This window comes from Cetorhinus maximus, chromosome 1 (assembly GCF_964194155.1).
Source record: "Cetorhinus maximus chromosome 1, sCetMax3.hap1.1, whole genome shotgun sequence".
NCBI classification, from domain to species: domain Eukaryota; kingdom Metazoa; phylum Chordata; class Chondrichthyes; order Lamniformes; family Cetorhinidae; genus Cetorhinus; species Cetorhinus maximus.
Window position 1 is genome coordinate 99,269,573 of NC_135879.1, and position 14,490 is coordinate 99,284,062.

Below are 14,490 nucleotides of genomic sequence, written 5' to 3' on the forward strand. Positions count from 1 at the left end.
AGTGAGATTTCAAAATCTGGCCCTATCTCCCACCCCTGCGTCCTGCAGTCTGGGCCAGCCGCTGCCATATTTTGGTGCCTGAACCTCGGCCACAGTCACCAGAAGCCCAGGCTATGGGGAGAGTGCAAGGCCCGAGATCCAAGAGCAGGAATGCAAAACGGACAGGAAGCTGCCGGCTGCCAATTGGGTGGTGAAGTATGATTAACCTGAGGCGGGAGAGAAAGGGAGCAGGACACCCGGCTCCATCAGCGGCTCATCCACCTCCCCCCCTCCTCCCAGCTCCATTGGTGTCCCAGGACAGGGGCTCAGCCCCTGCAGACTGAGGAAGAGGCCCAGGCTCCAGGTCAGGTGCAGCCTGGGAGTTGGCCAGAGGCTTGGGTTGTTGAGTCACTGCCCTGGACAGGTTTGGCGGTGAGACAGAGTGGGAAAAGAGAGGGAAAGACAGAAAAACAGATAGAGTAGGAAAAGAGAGAGGGAGAGAGACAGACAAACAGGGTGGAAAAAAAGTGAGAGAGAGAGAGAGAGTGAGGAAGGAGACAGAGACAAACAGACAGAGTGGGAAAGGAGAGAGAGTGGGAAAGGAGAGAGAGAGAGTGGGAAAGGAGAGAGAGAGACAGATAGAGTGGGAATGAGAGAGAAAGCAGGAATTGGAGATAGAGAGAGAGAGAGACAGACAAAAAGAGTGGGAAAGGAGAGGGAGAGAGAAAGACAGACAAAGTGGGAAAGTAGAGAGAGAGAGAGACAAAGAGAAAAGCCAGTTGTGAGTAGCAACATCATCAGTGCCAGTAGACATAAAAGGCTCACTAAGGAAAAGCAAACTCAGTCATCACATTAAAGCAGTGATTGAGTTAAACTTTTCTGTATTATCTCTAAAATAATAAATTGGATTTTATGTGTGTGTGGCTCGCGACTGATTTTGACAATGTGTAAGTGGCCCTTGATAAGAAAAATGTTCCCCACCCCTGGCATAAGAAATGAAACAAGTGAGTTAGAAACACAAATTCAGCCTAAAGGGTACAACATAGTAGCTATTACAAAGACCTTGTTACAATTGGAACATAATTGAGAGCTAAGTATTGAGAAAATTTGGAAAGATGGGAAATTCTAATATTGAACGCATAAAAGCACAATTATAGCAGCTGGAAGAAGGGATTTCAGTAAGGGTGTCTGGCCAGTGGAAACAGAAAAAGATGCAAAACTCTGGTATATGTTGTCTACAGGCCTCCTGGTAGTAGAGATGGAGTGGTGGGGAGTGATGTATAAATATAGAGATCAGGGAAGCATGTAGCATAAACAATGTTTTATATATATATATATATATATTAGAAGATTTTAATTTTTATATGGAGTGGGAGAAGCAGAGCAGCTCAAGTAAAAATAATTTCTTGAATGTATTCAGGAGAATTTTCTAGAACAATGGCCTGGAGTTTCTACTTTGGGCACAATTGGAAATCCAGCAGGTCAAATTGCTACCAAAATTATGCTAATTTTGTGAAGTGCTCTTTTTCTCATGTTTCCCCACAAATTTATTTGCATAGCAACAAAGGTAAAATTTGCCGAGAGCCAGCACAATTGCGTAATGTTTTAGTGTATTTTTTGATGTTTTGCTTTAAAAAAATTTCCTTGATGTATTTAAAAGTATTAACTTAGTGCAGTTTTATTAATTATTAGGAACTAAAGTTTAAGTATGCTGTATTTGTATTTGTGGGTGTTAAACTTAAAACTATAGCTATTCCTAAGTTTTAGCTTTAAATTTAGTAAGTTATATGTTTTATTTGTGGGTTAAAAGAGTGAAACCTGAGTCTAGTTTCACTTTAAAGAATGTTGCCTGCAAGCATGTGGGTTTGTTTGTATAACCTGCATTTTTAATGAGGTTTTACCTCATTATGATCTAGATGAAGGAACTGAGAGCATCCTGGCTAAGTTTGCAGATGATACAAAGATAGGTGGAGGGACAGGTAGTATTGAGGAGGTGGGGAGGCTGCAGAAGGATTTGGACAGGTTAGGAGAATGGGCAAAGAAGTGGCAGATTGAATACAACGTGGGGAAGTGTGAGGTCATGCACTTTGGTAGGAAGAATAGAGGCATAGACTATTTTCTAAATGGGGAGAGAATTCAGAAATCTGGAGTGCAAAGGGACTTGGGAGTCCTAGTCCAGGATTCTCTCAAGGTTAACTTGTAGGTTGAGTCGGTAGTTAGGAAGGCAAATGCAATGTTGGCATTTATTTCGAGAGGACTAGAATATAAAAGCAGGGATGTGCTGCTGAGGCTTTATAAGGCTTTGGTCAGACCACATTTAGAATATTGTGAGCAATTTTGGGCCCCGTATCTCAGGAAGGATGTTCTGGCCCTGGAGAGGGTCCAGTGGAGGTTCACAAGAATGATCCCAGGAATGAAAGGCTTAACATATGAGGAACGTTTGAGGACTCTGGGTCTATACTCGATGGAGTTTAGAAGGATGAGGGGGGATCTGATTGAAACTTACAGAATACTGAAAGGCGTGGATAGAGTGGACGTGGGGAAGATGTTTCTATTAGTAGGAGAGACTAGGACCCGAGGGCACAGCCTCAGAGTAAAGGGAAGACCTTTTAGAACAGAGGTGAGGAGAAACTTCTTTAGCCAGAGAGTGGTGAATCTATGGAATTCATTGCCACAGAAGGCTGTGGAGGCCAGGTCATTGAGTGTATTTAAGACCGAGATAGATAGGTTCTTGATTAGTAAGGGGATCAAAGGTTACGGGGAGGAGGTGGGAGAATGGGGTTGAGAAACCTATCAGCCATGATTGAATAGCGGAGCAGACTCGATGGGCCGAATGGCCTAATTTCTGCTCCTATGTCTTATGGTCTTATGGTCTTACCAATCAAAGTGATTTAGGAAAGTTAAAACAAATTGGCAAATTTTAAAAAAACACATATTCAAAAGTTTTTAAGATGCCCCAAAATTGTCTGTGCATATTTTAAAACATTTAATTTTTAGGACCTCTTCAAAAGCTTGAAAATGGCACAATTAGCAGAAACTTGCCATATGACAGTTAATTCGACCTGTACACATGTTTAGTCAGTTATGTGAGAGGACTCACACTTATCTTCTAGCGCAATGTTTTCAAACTAGCGCAAAAGATTGCAGAAGTTGATTTGCACTGGATGTAATTTGTGCTCGAAATTCTTTAATCTTGTGCATTGGTTTGGCCAATTTTCAATCAATTCCACTGGAAAGAAAAACAACCGAGAGAAAACTCCAGGCCAATAGAACTATAAAGAACAGGTCACCCTAAATTTAGTCTTGAACAATGAACCAGAATTAGTTAACAATCTGATTGTAAAGGAGCAACTTACAAATAGCAACCGTAATATTATTATATTTTAAATTAGTTTTGATAGGGAGGATGGAGAGCCACGAATCAAGGTTTTAAATTTAAAATACAGTAGACTTTGAACGTCTGAAAAATGAATTGACCACAGTAACTGTTGCTATGTAAACTGTAACTGTTAAACTATGTAAACCTACAGACAAACATTGGGAAATATTCAAAGTATTTGCCACGATACAAAAACGCTACACACCCTTAAATGAGAAAGGCTCCACTTGTACAGTTCAGCAACTGTGGTCAACAAATGAGATAAAGACAGTATCAAATTAAGAGAAAAGGTTTACACAACGCAAGGAAAGTGGAACCTGAGCAAACTGGGAAAGTTTTAAAAAGCAACAAAGGGATATAAAAAAGTAGAGGTGCAAGAAGAAATATTAAACATGCATGGGATATTAAAACCAACAAGTTATAAATTTATTAAGAAAAAGAGTGTTAAAGAGCAAAGGGGCCCATTAAAGATATATGCAAATTAGGCTACAATAGCTGATAACAAAATAGACTGGTTTAACTAAACTTTGTATCCATTTTCGCAGTGGAGGAAGTGGGCAAAGTACCAGCAGTGCACAGAATCTAAAAAATGGCAAGAGGAGGAACTTAGTGGATTTAATGCAAGTTATTAAAAAATGTTAAGGGAGAATTTTATGAGATTCAACACAGACATGGCTCCAGAACCTGATGATTCCACGCTGTGGTATTAAAAGAAAATGAAATAGGTGAGGAAATTGAAGATAATCATAATTTTCTAAGGCTCTCCAGATTTAGAAACTGTGCCTTTGGATTAGAAAATTGTAAACATCTCTCTGTTGTTTTAGAAGGGAGAAACTAGGTTATTAAAGACCTGTTTGGCATCAATTGTGGGAGATTTGCTGAAATCCATCAGAATGGACAGAGTGACTGAACATTTGGAAAAACATTATTTGATTAGAATCAGCATGCACTTGAGACTGCTTGGTCATGTCTGACTAATCTAGTTGAAGTTGTAAAGTTATTAGCATGGTGGATGTTGCATTCTTCTGTTTATCGCGAACATACCAATCATACAACAAGGATTGGCAAAACAATAGTATGGGTTCTTTATATTTGAAGATAAGACTACATAATGGACAATGGTAATTGGGAGGCTATGTAGACATGTCTGACCTGTGTGAGTGCTAGCTTGTTCTGTCTACAGAGTCATGGGATTACACATCACATCCTATCCCATTGTAGGTAGTGATTGACAGCAGTTTAAGATACAGACCCTGAAAGATAAATGTACATTACATCACAACCATGGATAGGAGACCATCTATGAATGTTGACTATATGGACTTCCACAAGACATTTGATCAGGTTCCACATGACAGAATATCAAAATGAAGTGCATGTAAATGGAGGTAAGCATGTGACATGATGTTTTGATAGCTTGAAAGCCATTATGAATTGCCCATCAATAACTTCCTTTATTGCAAAATGACCAATAGTGTATAGAGTTCTCTTTCTAAACCATGAAGTAAAAACCCACCCTAATGTCATCCACCTGTCATTAGCTTCTTGAGCCTGCACACATACCTTCAGTCTTTGATCAACCAGGCCTTTATATCATCCATCCTTACTTCACCCTAGGCTGTTCCCCATGACTGGTTTTATAACTCCCTTCCATTTCATCTCTGGCCATCAACTAACTTTCAGGGGCTTCATTATGGGTTATCAGTTATTCATGCCCAAAGCTGTTTGTAAGGCCTGTAATGAGTTATTCATAATAGCTAGCATCTATGTGGTTTAATTCCTTATCAGACTATTGAATCATAGGGTTGTTCACCAAAGTAACTTCTAGTCTATGTCACACACTACTTAACTTTCACATTTCAGCAAACATTTTAATTAAGCAAGGTTAATCGAAAATCCTAATAGTTTTTTTAGTATTTTTTTTTAAGCACCTATCCAGTTGCTGTTCCACTATTACAGGGGCCTTGCCTGAATATTGGCTCCCTTTCAGGCTAGCTCAGCTGTCATGACCCAAGAATAATCATTCCACTGATTAGTTTCTAGAGAAACAAAACCTTAAGGCAGTTTCCAGCAAAACAAAACTTACACCTATTTCAAGCTAACTATTAAATATATATTTATTATAAGCATATTTTAATAGAATTTAACGTGAGAAAGTGAGATCACCTACTTTGACAAAGATAAATCAGATTATCTTAAAAGTGAGAAACTAGGACCTGTAGAGAAACAAATAAATTTGGGTATCCATGTAGAAGAATCACAAATAAATAATCAAAAGGCTAATGGAGCATTAGCTTTTATCTCAAAAGGTAATAATTTTGTTTTATTTACTTAAAAATCAAAAACATTAAAAGACCCTTTTAGGATATTGGATTATTTCAAAGAAAGTTCTCCTTGTCAAAACAGCAGGTACACCTTTCAACTTGACCATTATACAAAGTATATGCCCCACTCCAAAGTACCTTGAAGTCTTCTATGAACATCTAGATAAAGCAAGAAAACAGTGCAGTTCTCAAGATATCATCATCACATGGGAGATCTCAATGCAAAGGTAGGAAGTTCTCGTGTACAAGGTATTTTCGGCCCACGCGGTCGTGGACAACATAACAGAGATGACATATGGGTCGATTGATGCTTACAGAACAATCATGTAATTACAAGTACAAAATTTAAGCATCACTCCAGGCAACGTTGGACATGGAAAAGTCCAGATGACCAAACAAGAAAGCAGATCAACTTTATTACAATAAATAGATGCTTCAGAAACTCCATTAAACAGTCAAAATCCTATCCTGGAGCAGACTGTGACAATGATCACATACCAGTGGTTGCTACGATGAACTAATAAAACAAAAGGAAAATCAAGAAAGGACCTTGAACAATTGAAAGACCCTGTCATTAACGAAGCATTCCAAGTAGAGATGAAAAACTGCTTTGTGAAGTATCATCATAAATGGTCTCAGGGCACATTTAATAGAGACTACTGGAAAAAGTGTTTCAAAAGTATAATAATTTTCATAATATTTTTCTGGTTTATTGCACAGTAGATTTATGGGTGTGAGAATAGTTGAGTCTGTCTGTGAGAGTTAATTACATTTGGAGTCAGGTAGACTGCAAGTTTGGAATCATCGAAAGAAGCTAGGTGTAGAAATGTGTTTGAAATGCTCATGAGTGAACATGGATGCTGGCTTAGCATATAAGGTGTGAAGAGAATTTGCATTTTGAGATAAGTGAAGGGATTGTTTGGATTTCAAAGGGATGTTAGTCTATTTACAACTATCCAGATAAGCAAGGCTAAGGAGTGTGCTTATATTTCTCAAAGGTTACTGACAATATTGGCAACATGAAAGTTTTTATATTATGGGAAAGGTACCGTTCCAAAGACATATGGAACAATAGAATTTACATATTAAATAGAGAGAAACATATATAAAGGAGAATGAAAGGCTATGTGAGGACAGGGCCATGCAAGATCTAACAGGAGTGTGTGAAACATCCTCCAAGAAGCCTCCAGACATTTGTGCATAAGTCGGCTGTGTTCAGTAACTGAGAAAAGCTCTTTGGAATTCCACTGTCAAGTGGATACTGTGTTAACTTGTTGTTTTTAATTTAAAATCTATTTTGGACCGTTGCCTTAAAGGGGGGGTGTGTGTTAATTAGGGATTTTAGGGGTAGAGTTTTCCCCCCATTGGAAGGATTGTGCGGGGGTCGCGGACCTGATCGGTGCCCCTGGTCGGGTCCACACCGCCATTTTACATGGGCGGGCCAATTAAGGCTCACTCAGTGTGAAGCGCACCCAGAAGCGCTGAGCGCTCCCTGTGCAGACCGTGGACGGCGGGGGGCGGGGGGACCCTAAGTCGGGAGTGCACATGCGAGAAAGAGCTTATGAAGTATTGATTAAAGATTAAACACTAATTTTAAGGACATGTCCCCTCATGTGAAACTGTCATATGAGCTTGGACATGTCCATTAATTTTATTAAATACTTTTACAACACTTTAAAAACGTTCATGAAACCTCATCCCGCCCGTGGATGAGGTTCCATGAAAAATGAGAAGGCCGCCTGGGCTCTTCGCCTGCCCGCCAACCTTAAGGTTGGACGGGCAGCTCAGCTTATTAGTTTAATTGATATTTAAATGGCCTTAATAGACCTTTGACAGTTCGGCAGGCGCGCAGCTGAGAATTGAAAATCTAAATGATGCACGGCGACGTTGGGACACACGCCCGACATCACCGTACGTCGTTATATGCCTCGGCGAGCGGGACCCGCCCCCATTCACTGAGCTGAAGATTCAGTCCAAGGAGTTATTATAATATTACGTAATTGTAGTGCTTGAAATCTTTTATTTTGTTAATAAATATTTTAATTTAATTTTTAAAATCTCTAAAGGTCTTGGTAGACTCATTGGGCAGAATTTTTCCATCAGCGAGAAGGGGGCGGGGCCCGCTCACAATGCGAAAATGACACGGGATGACATCAGGGGGAACTCCCGACGTCATCCCGCCCCATTTAAATATTCAGGAAGGCGGGGGGACAGCGCAATCAGCTGTCCGCTCACCGACCTGTCAATGGCCAATTGAGGCCATTGACAGGGTAGTTAAATCAATTTAAGGCCCTGCCCGTCCAACCTTAAGGTTGGCGGGCAGGCCAGGAGCCCAAGCGGGCTTCTGAAAAAACATGAAACCTCATCCACTGGCGGGATGAGGTTTCATGTCTGTTTTTAAAAAGTTTAATAAAGTTTTAGTGATATTTATTAACATGTCCCATCTCGTGTGACATTGTCACATGAGGGGGACATGTTAATAATTTTTTTATTTTTCTATTTTTAAACTTTCAAACACTGTCATCGCTCTCCCTGAGGCAGCACTTAGTCTCAGGGAGATGCGCACGCGAAAGAGCGCACTCTCGCAGTTGGGGAATCCACCCAGGAAGCATAGCGCTTCCTGCCAGGTGCAGCCTGGGAGTTGGCCAGAGGCTTGGGTTATTGAGTCACTGCCCTGGGCTAGTTAGGCGGTGAGACAGCGTGGGAAAAGAGAGGGAAAGACTGACAAACAGATAGAATAGGAAAAGAGAGAGTGAGAGAGACAGACAGACAAACAGGGTGGAAAAAGAGTGAGAGAGAGAGAGTGAGGAAGGAGACAGAGACAGACAGACAGAGTGGAAAAGGAGAGAGAGAGAGTGGAAATTGGAGATAGAGAGAGACAGACAGACAAAAAGAGTGGGAGAGACAAAGAGAAAAGCCAGTTGTGAGTAGCAACATCATCAGTGCCAGCAGACATAAAAGGCTCATTAAGGAAAAGCAAACTCAGCCATCACATTAAAGCAGTGATTGAGTTGAACGTTTCTGTATTTTTTCTAAAATAATAAATTGGATTTTGTATCTGTGTGGCTCATGACTGATTTTGACAATGTGTAAGTGGCCCTTGATAAGAAAAAGGTTCCCCACCCCTGGCATAAGAAATGAAACAAATGAGTTAGAAACACAAATTCAGCTTAAAGGGTACAACATAGTAGCTATTACAAAGACCTGGTTACAATTGGAACATAATTTTTGTGCTTCCCGTCGGGCGGCCCACTGGGTGGGTGTGAGAATAGTTGAGTCTGTCTGTGAGAGTTAATTGGCTCGCCCACTTAAAATGGCGGCGGGGCCCGTTTCGGCTGCGGTGATTGGCTGCCCGCCCACTGCCGAGCCGGTGGGGCCCGCCCGCCCATCAAGGACAAAATTATGCCCATTATTTCTGAATTCAGTGGACACATAATATCACAATAAATACAAAATGCAAAACTGTTGTGATAGTGCGACCAAGTTTCCCTTATGGATTTGGTCTGCCTGACATACATCATCTGCCACATCATAACATAAGGCATCCAGAAACTTCCATACAAGTATTAACTATATACAACTTTGTACAGGGATGAATAAGCACGAGGCTCCTACCAGAAACATCTCTCTCTGAGTTCCCATGGACATTTGATCTGACATCACTGATGATGTACATGAGCTATTAGCACAATAGCTATAAACCCTTTATACTCCATCTCCCCCCAAGTCTTTCATTCCACTCATTAAATATTTACACATCCTACTTCCCACCCCCCACACTTCACAGTCACTTGCGCTGGTGACGTCAATCCATAACTGTGTTCTTGACTCTCTTAGAGTATGTGTAGGACGTACGTTCTCCATATTTTTCTTGGAATACACTTAAATCAGTAGGCACAGATTCCTGTTTCTGGTGTACAGTATAAAAGTAATGAATAGACGTTCTCTTTTTCTTCTTCCTTTTTTTAACCCCCTTTAGAGGTTGTGCTGCTGGCTGCTCTTTTTCGAAGAAATGAGATTTGGTCACTTTCTGTTAAAGTTTGTATTGCTGTAGTGGGTCTGCAATCTTCTGATCCAGCAATTTCATTGCCTGGCAAAAGCATCTGTGGCTTAAGTGCCTCCAATGATTCATGTGCTTGGTCTATAGTAATGTTCCTCTGAAGACTAGAATATGATTCAAAGGCCTTAACAATCTCTTCATAGTTTGCTGTGCCCTTATTAACACCCTGTCTTACTAAAATGTCACCTGCACTGTTGGCATCAGAATAGAGGAGTGTGCTGTCCTGTCCTTTATCAGGCTTCTGTACTAACCCCAAAGCAGTTCTATGCCTGTTGAACTTGTGATGCCAGTTTTGCAAGTGTGCTGCTTGGTTGGGGCCTTCCACATGGTCAAAGAAGTTGGGTAGAGTAGGACTTTTTCCATGATTGTCTATGACTTTAACTGCTTGTCTTGAGGCTCTGTTGGTGCTTTTCCTTCTGATTATTTGCCACAGACTTTCCTTGTTGCTTTATTTTCAATGGCTTTCACTTCCCTGCCACCAATGGTTTCATAGGGGATCTTTGCTATTTGGTAGGTTTACCAATGTCACCATGAAGTATGATCATAAATGGTCCCAGGGTGCGTTTAGTAGAGACTGTTAGAAACAAAGCGCCCAAGAACTTCCAAACATTTATTACCTATATACAACTACACACAAGGATGGATGAGCATGAGGATTCTTCCAGAAGCATCTCTCTCTGAGTTTCAGTGGCATGAGATCTGACATCACTGATGATGTATATTAGCTATTAACATAATAGCTATTAACCCTTTGTATGCTACTTTGCAGTGCTACAGGTAGAGGAAACAATGAACATAGATGAGGAATTTAACATGTTCAAGGAGGTTTTGACGAAAAGTGCGAAAATTGAAGGTTCCAAAAAGAGCGAAGCACTTCAAGCAAAAATGGATGACAGAAGAAATTATGGAGTTGATGGAAGAAAGGAGATAAAGCAAAATGGTCAGAATTGGAACATAACAGACTGAATCAGGATAAAAAAAGGAAGTGCGCAGAATAAAAAAATGGCTAAATGACAAATACATTTCAATTGAGACAATGAAAAACTTGCATCATTCACCAACTTATTAATGTAATTTCAGGGAAGAGAACAGTTTATAGCTTCAATGGATGTTTGAAAGCAAAAGATGGATCGATTTTAATGGAATAGTACAAAATCAGGGAAAGATGGAGTGAATACATAGAGGAACAATACAACGATGATAGGGGACCTCGACCACTAATCAAAAATTAAGACACAGGTCCAGAAATTTTGCAAGAAGAAGTGAAACTTGTGCTGAAGAAGGTGAAGAATGGACCAGAACTGGATGAAATAACAAAAGAGATTACTGAAGCAACAGGAGAGGTAGGAAATGAAAAAGTAACTATTATCACTAACAAGATCTACAAAACTGGCATTATCCTTGATGATCTAACCAAGTCTGTTTTTATCGCTCTGCCAAAGAAACCTGGCACAATAGATTGCAAGCTACAAACAATCAGCCTAATGAATCATGTAGTAAAGACCATCTTCAGAATCCTAAGGACCAGAGTTGGAGAGAAAATTAAATTAGAGATTTCAGACACGCAGTGTGGCTTTGTAGAAATAAAGGAACGCAAAGTGCAATCTATCTTCAAAAATCCATGGCAGAAATAGCCACTGAAATGCAAAATGATTACTATCTATGTTTTATTGATTATACTAAAGCATTTGATAAAATCTAACACAATTATCTCATGAAAATGTTGGAAGGCGTCATCATCGACGGGAAAGATCTTTGATTTATCAGGAATATTTACATGAATCAGGCAGCAACAATCAGATATGAGAATGAAATTGGTGATTATAAAACAACAAAAAAGGGAGTTAGACAAGGCTGCGTTCTCACCAAACTGTTTTTCCCTATACAGTGATTGCATTCCCAGAAAATTAAAGGGATGGATGGTATAAAGGTAGGAGGGATAATTATCAACATCTGCTATTTGACAATACCGTATTATAGCAACAAACGAAGAAGACTTGCAAAAATAATCAACACAATCCTTCAAGGAAGTGGCAGATACGGGCTTACACTCAACTGCAAGAAAACCTACACTATAGTAATGACAAAGAAAAAGGACATTTCAGTATACAATGTCACAGTAAATGGAAACAAGTTAGAACACGTCAAAAGTGTTTTTACAAATTAAACAACATTCTAAGAAACATCGGCTTGTGTCTTGTAACAAGAATCTGTGTACTAAAATGTTCTAAAATAAAAACAGAAAACACTGGAAAAACTCAGAAGGTCTGGCAGCATCTGTGGAGAGAGAAACAGAGTTAACATATTGAGTCTTGATGACTTCTTCAGAGCTGAAGAGAGGTAGAAACGATATTATGCTGTTGGAGAGAGAGGGTGGAGCAGATGGAGCAAAATAGACGGTCAGGGATAGGCAGGAGCTAAGGAGAGATTTAGCAAAGATGTCACAGACACAAGGCAAAGGGAGTGGTAATGATAATGTTAAAAACTGAAATACTAAAATGGTCTGTCTGGTCTGTAGTGAATTACGGATATGGAGCTTGGAGCACTGAGGAGAAAGGAAAGAAAATCAACAGTTTCAGAATGTGGTGCTTAAGAAGGACCCTAAGGGTAAGCTGGGTGGAGAAAACAACTAATGAAGAAATACTGAATGAGGTCAGAAGAACAAACGAACTCAAATAATGTTATAAAAGGAGTTCTTTGGACATGTTATCCGAGCAGAAGCATTGGAGTGTCTAATCACCACTGGAAGGATTAGCGGAAGAAGAGAAATATGTGTCAATGTATAAATATTCACACTGCATGGCAATCACCTTGTTAAAGACAAATGCTAGTTAAACAGGTGATGAGCATTGATTATCCCACCTAAATAGAATAAAAAGATATAGCTGGAACACTTTGTGCGGAAGCTACTTGGAAGTCAGTAGCACTGAGGAGTTGTTTTGAAAATAAACCAGCTTAAACCAAAAGACCAGCCTGGGTTAATTCTTCCACCATGACCTCTTATTGTAACTAATATGGTAGCAGAAGATGAACTTTAAGCTTTGCTGATTGATTGCTGTATATGAAGATTTTTGTCTCAATCCTCTGAGGGGAAAAGAAAATAAGCTGATAAAGGAAGCCAAACAGAAAGAGTTAGAAAGTTGGAAGGAATTTGGGGTATATTCTGAAATACCTGACAGAGGACAGCCAACTTTATTTCACAGATAGATCTATACAGAAAAGGTACTCCCAGACAGCACATATAAGGCCAAAGCAAGATTAGTAGCTTGAGGCTTTGAAGAGAGACTAGGCAATCAGGATGTCAGAGTAGACGCGCCTACTGCGGGGAAAGTGAGTTTGAAGATTTTTTTTCTTGCTATTTTGGTATCCTGTTCCTGGGAGTGCAAATCGATTGATGTAAAGGCTGCGTTTTTACAGGGGGAGAAGTTTCAAAGGGAAATTTTTTTGAAACCACCCAAAGAAGCTGGGGATGTAGAAGGAAAGCTATGGAAATTGAACATGTGCGTTTATGGGTTGAATGATGCGTCAAGAGTTTGGTATTTTTCTGTGAGGTTTGTCCTGTTGAAAACAGGTTGCATTCAGTTAAAGGCAGACCCTGCGATGTTCCACTGGTACCATAGGGAAAAACTAGCTGGAATCTTTATCATGCATATTGATGATTTCCTGTGGGGAGGCTGTGTAGAATTTGAACAATAGGTAATTGAGAAGATAAAGGAGGAATTTAAAGTTGGAAGTCAGGCTCCAGGGGCCTTTAAATACATAGGTTTGGACATTAAGCATAGCAGGTTCGGAGTGACATTGAATCAACAATCTTATCTAGAAAATGTTAATCATATCCCAATAACTCGGGTTAGATCCTCACAAAAAGGGGATCCCTGCTACCAAGAAAGAAACGGAACAGTTGAGAAGTTTGATTGGGCAGTTGAACTGGTTGTGCATTCAGACTAGGCCTGACGCTAGTTATGATGTGCTGGAGCTGAGTACCATGATGAAACATGCTACAGTTAAGCAAGTTCCGAGAGCAAATAAAACACCTAAAAAATTAAATTCTGAGAGATGTGTGCTCAAGTTTCCAGCCTTCGGTAATCCAGAAGATACGAGGTTGGTCATTTTTAGCGATGCTTCACATGCCAATCTTCCGGATGGGTACTCTAGCTCAGCAGGGTTCATCATATTCTTGGTGGGAAAGAATAATAAATGTTGCCCGCTGGCTTGGGAGGCGAAGAAAATAAAAAGGGTAGTGAAAAGCACCTTAGCTGCTGCAACGCTAGCCTTGGTAGAAGCATTAGATATAGGGGTTTACTTATCCAATATACTGACAGGAATATTATATAAGGGGTAGTGTGAGAAAAGTTTGCCCATAGAATGTTATGTTGATAACCGGTCTCTTTGGGACAACATTCGTTCCACGAAAAGTATCACTGAGAAAAGGCTAAGAATGGACCTAGCCAGCATAAAAGAAATGTTAGCGAGAAGGGAGATCTCTAAGATAAAATGGGTTGACACAAGTCACCAACTATCAGGCTGTTTTGCGAAAAGAAGTGCCTGCCCTGAGAAATTATTAATGTATTGGAAGGGGCGTGTCTTATGTTATTAAGATATAATGAAAAAAAAGATGTTTTTGTTTTATAATTGTTTATATATATATATTTGGTAAAGGAAATATGGGAACTATAAACGTGGAAATACATGACATTATTTCCTTCTGTTTGTTTAAAAAAAATGTTCTTTAAGTTTTTTTTCAAAGT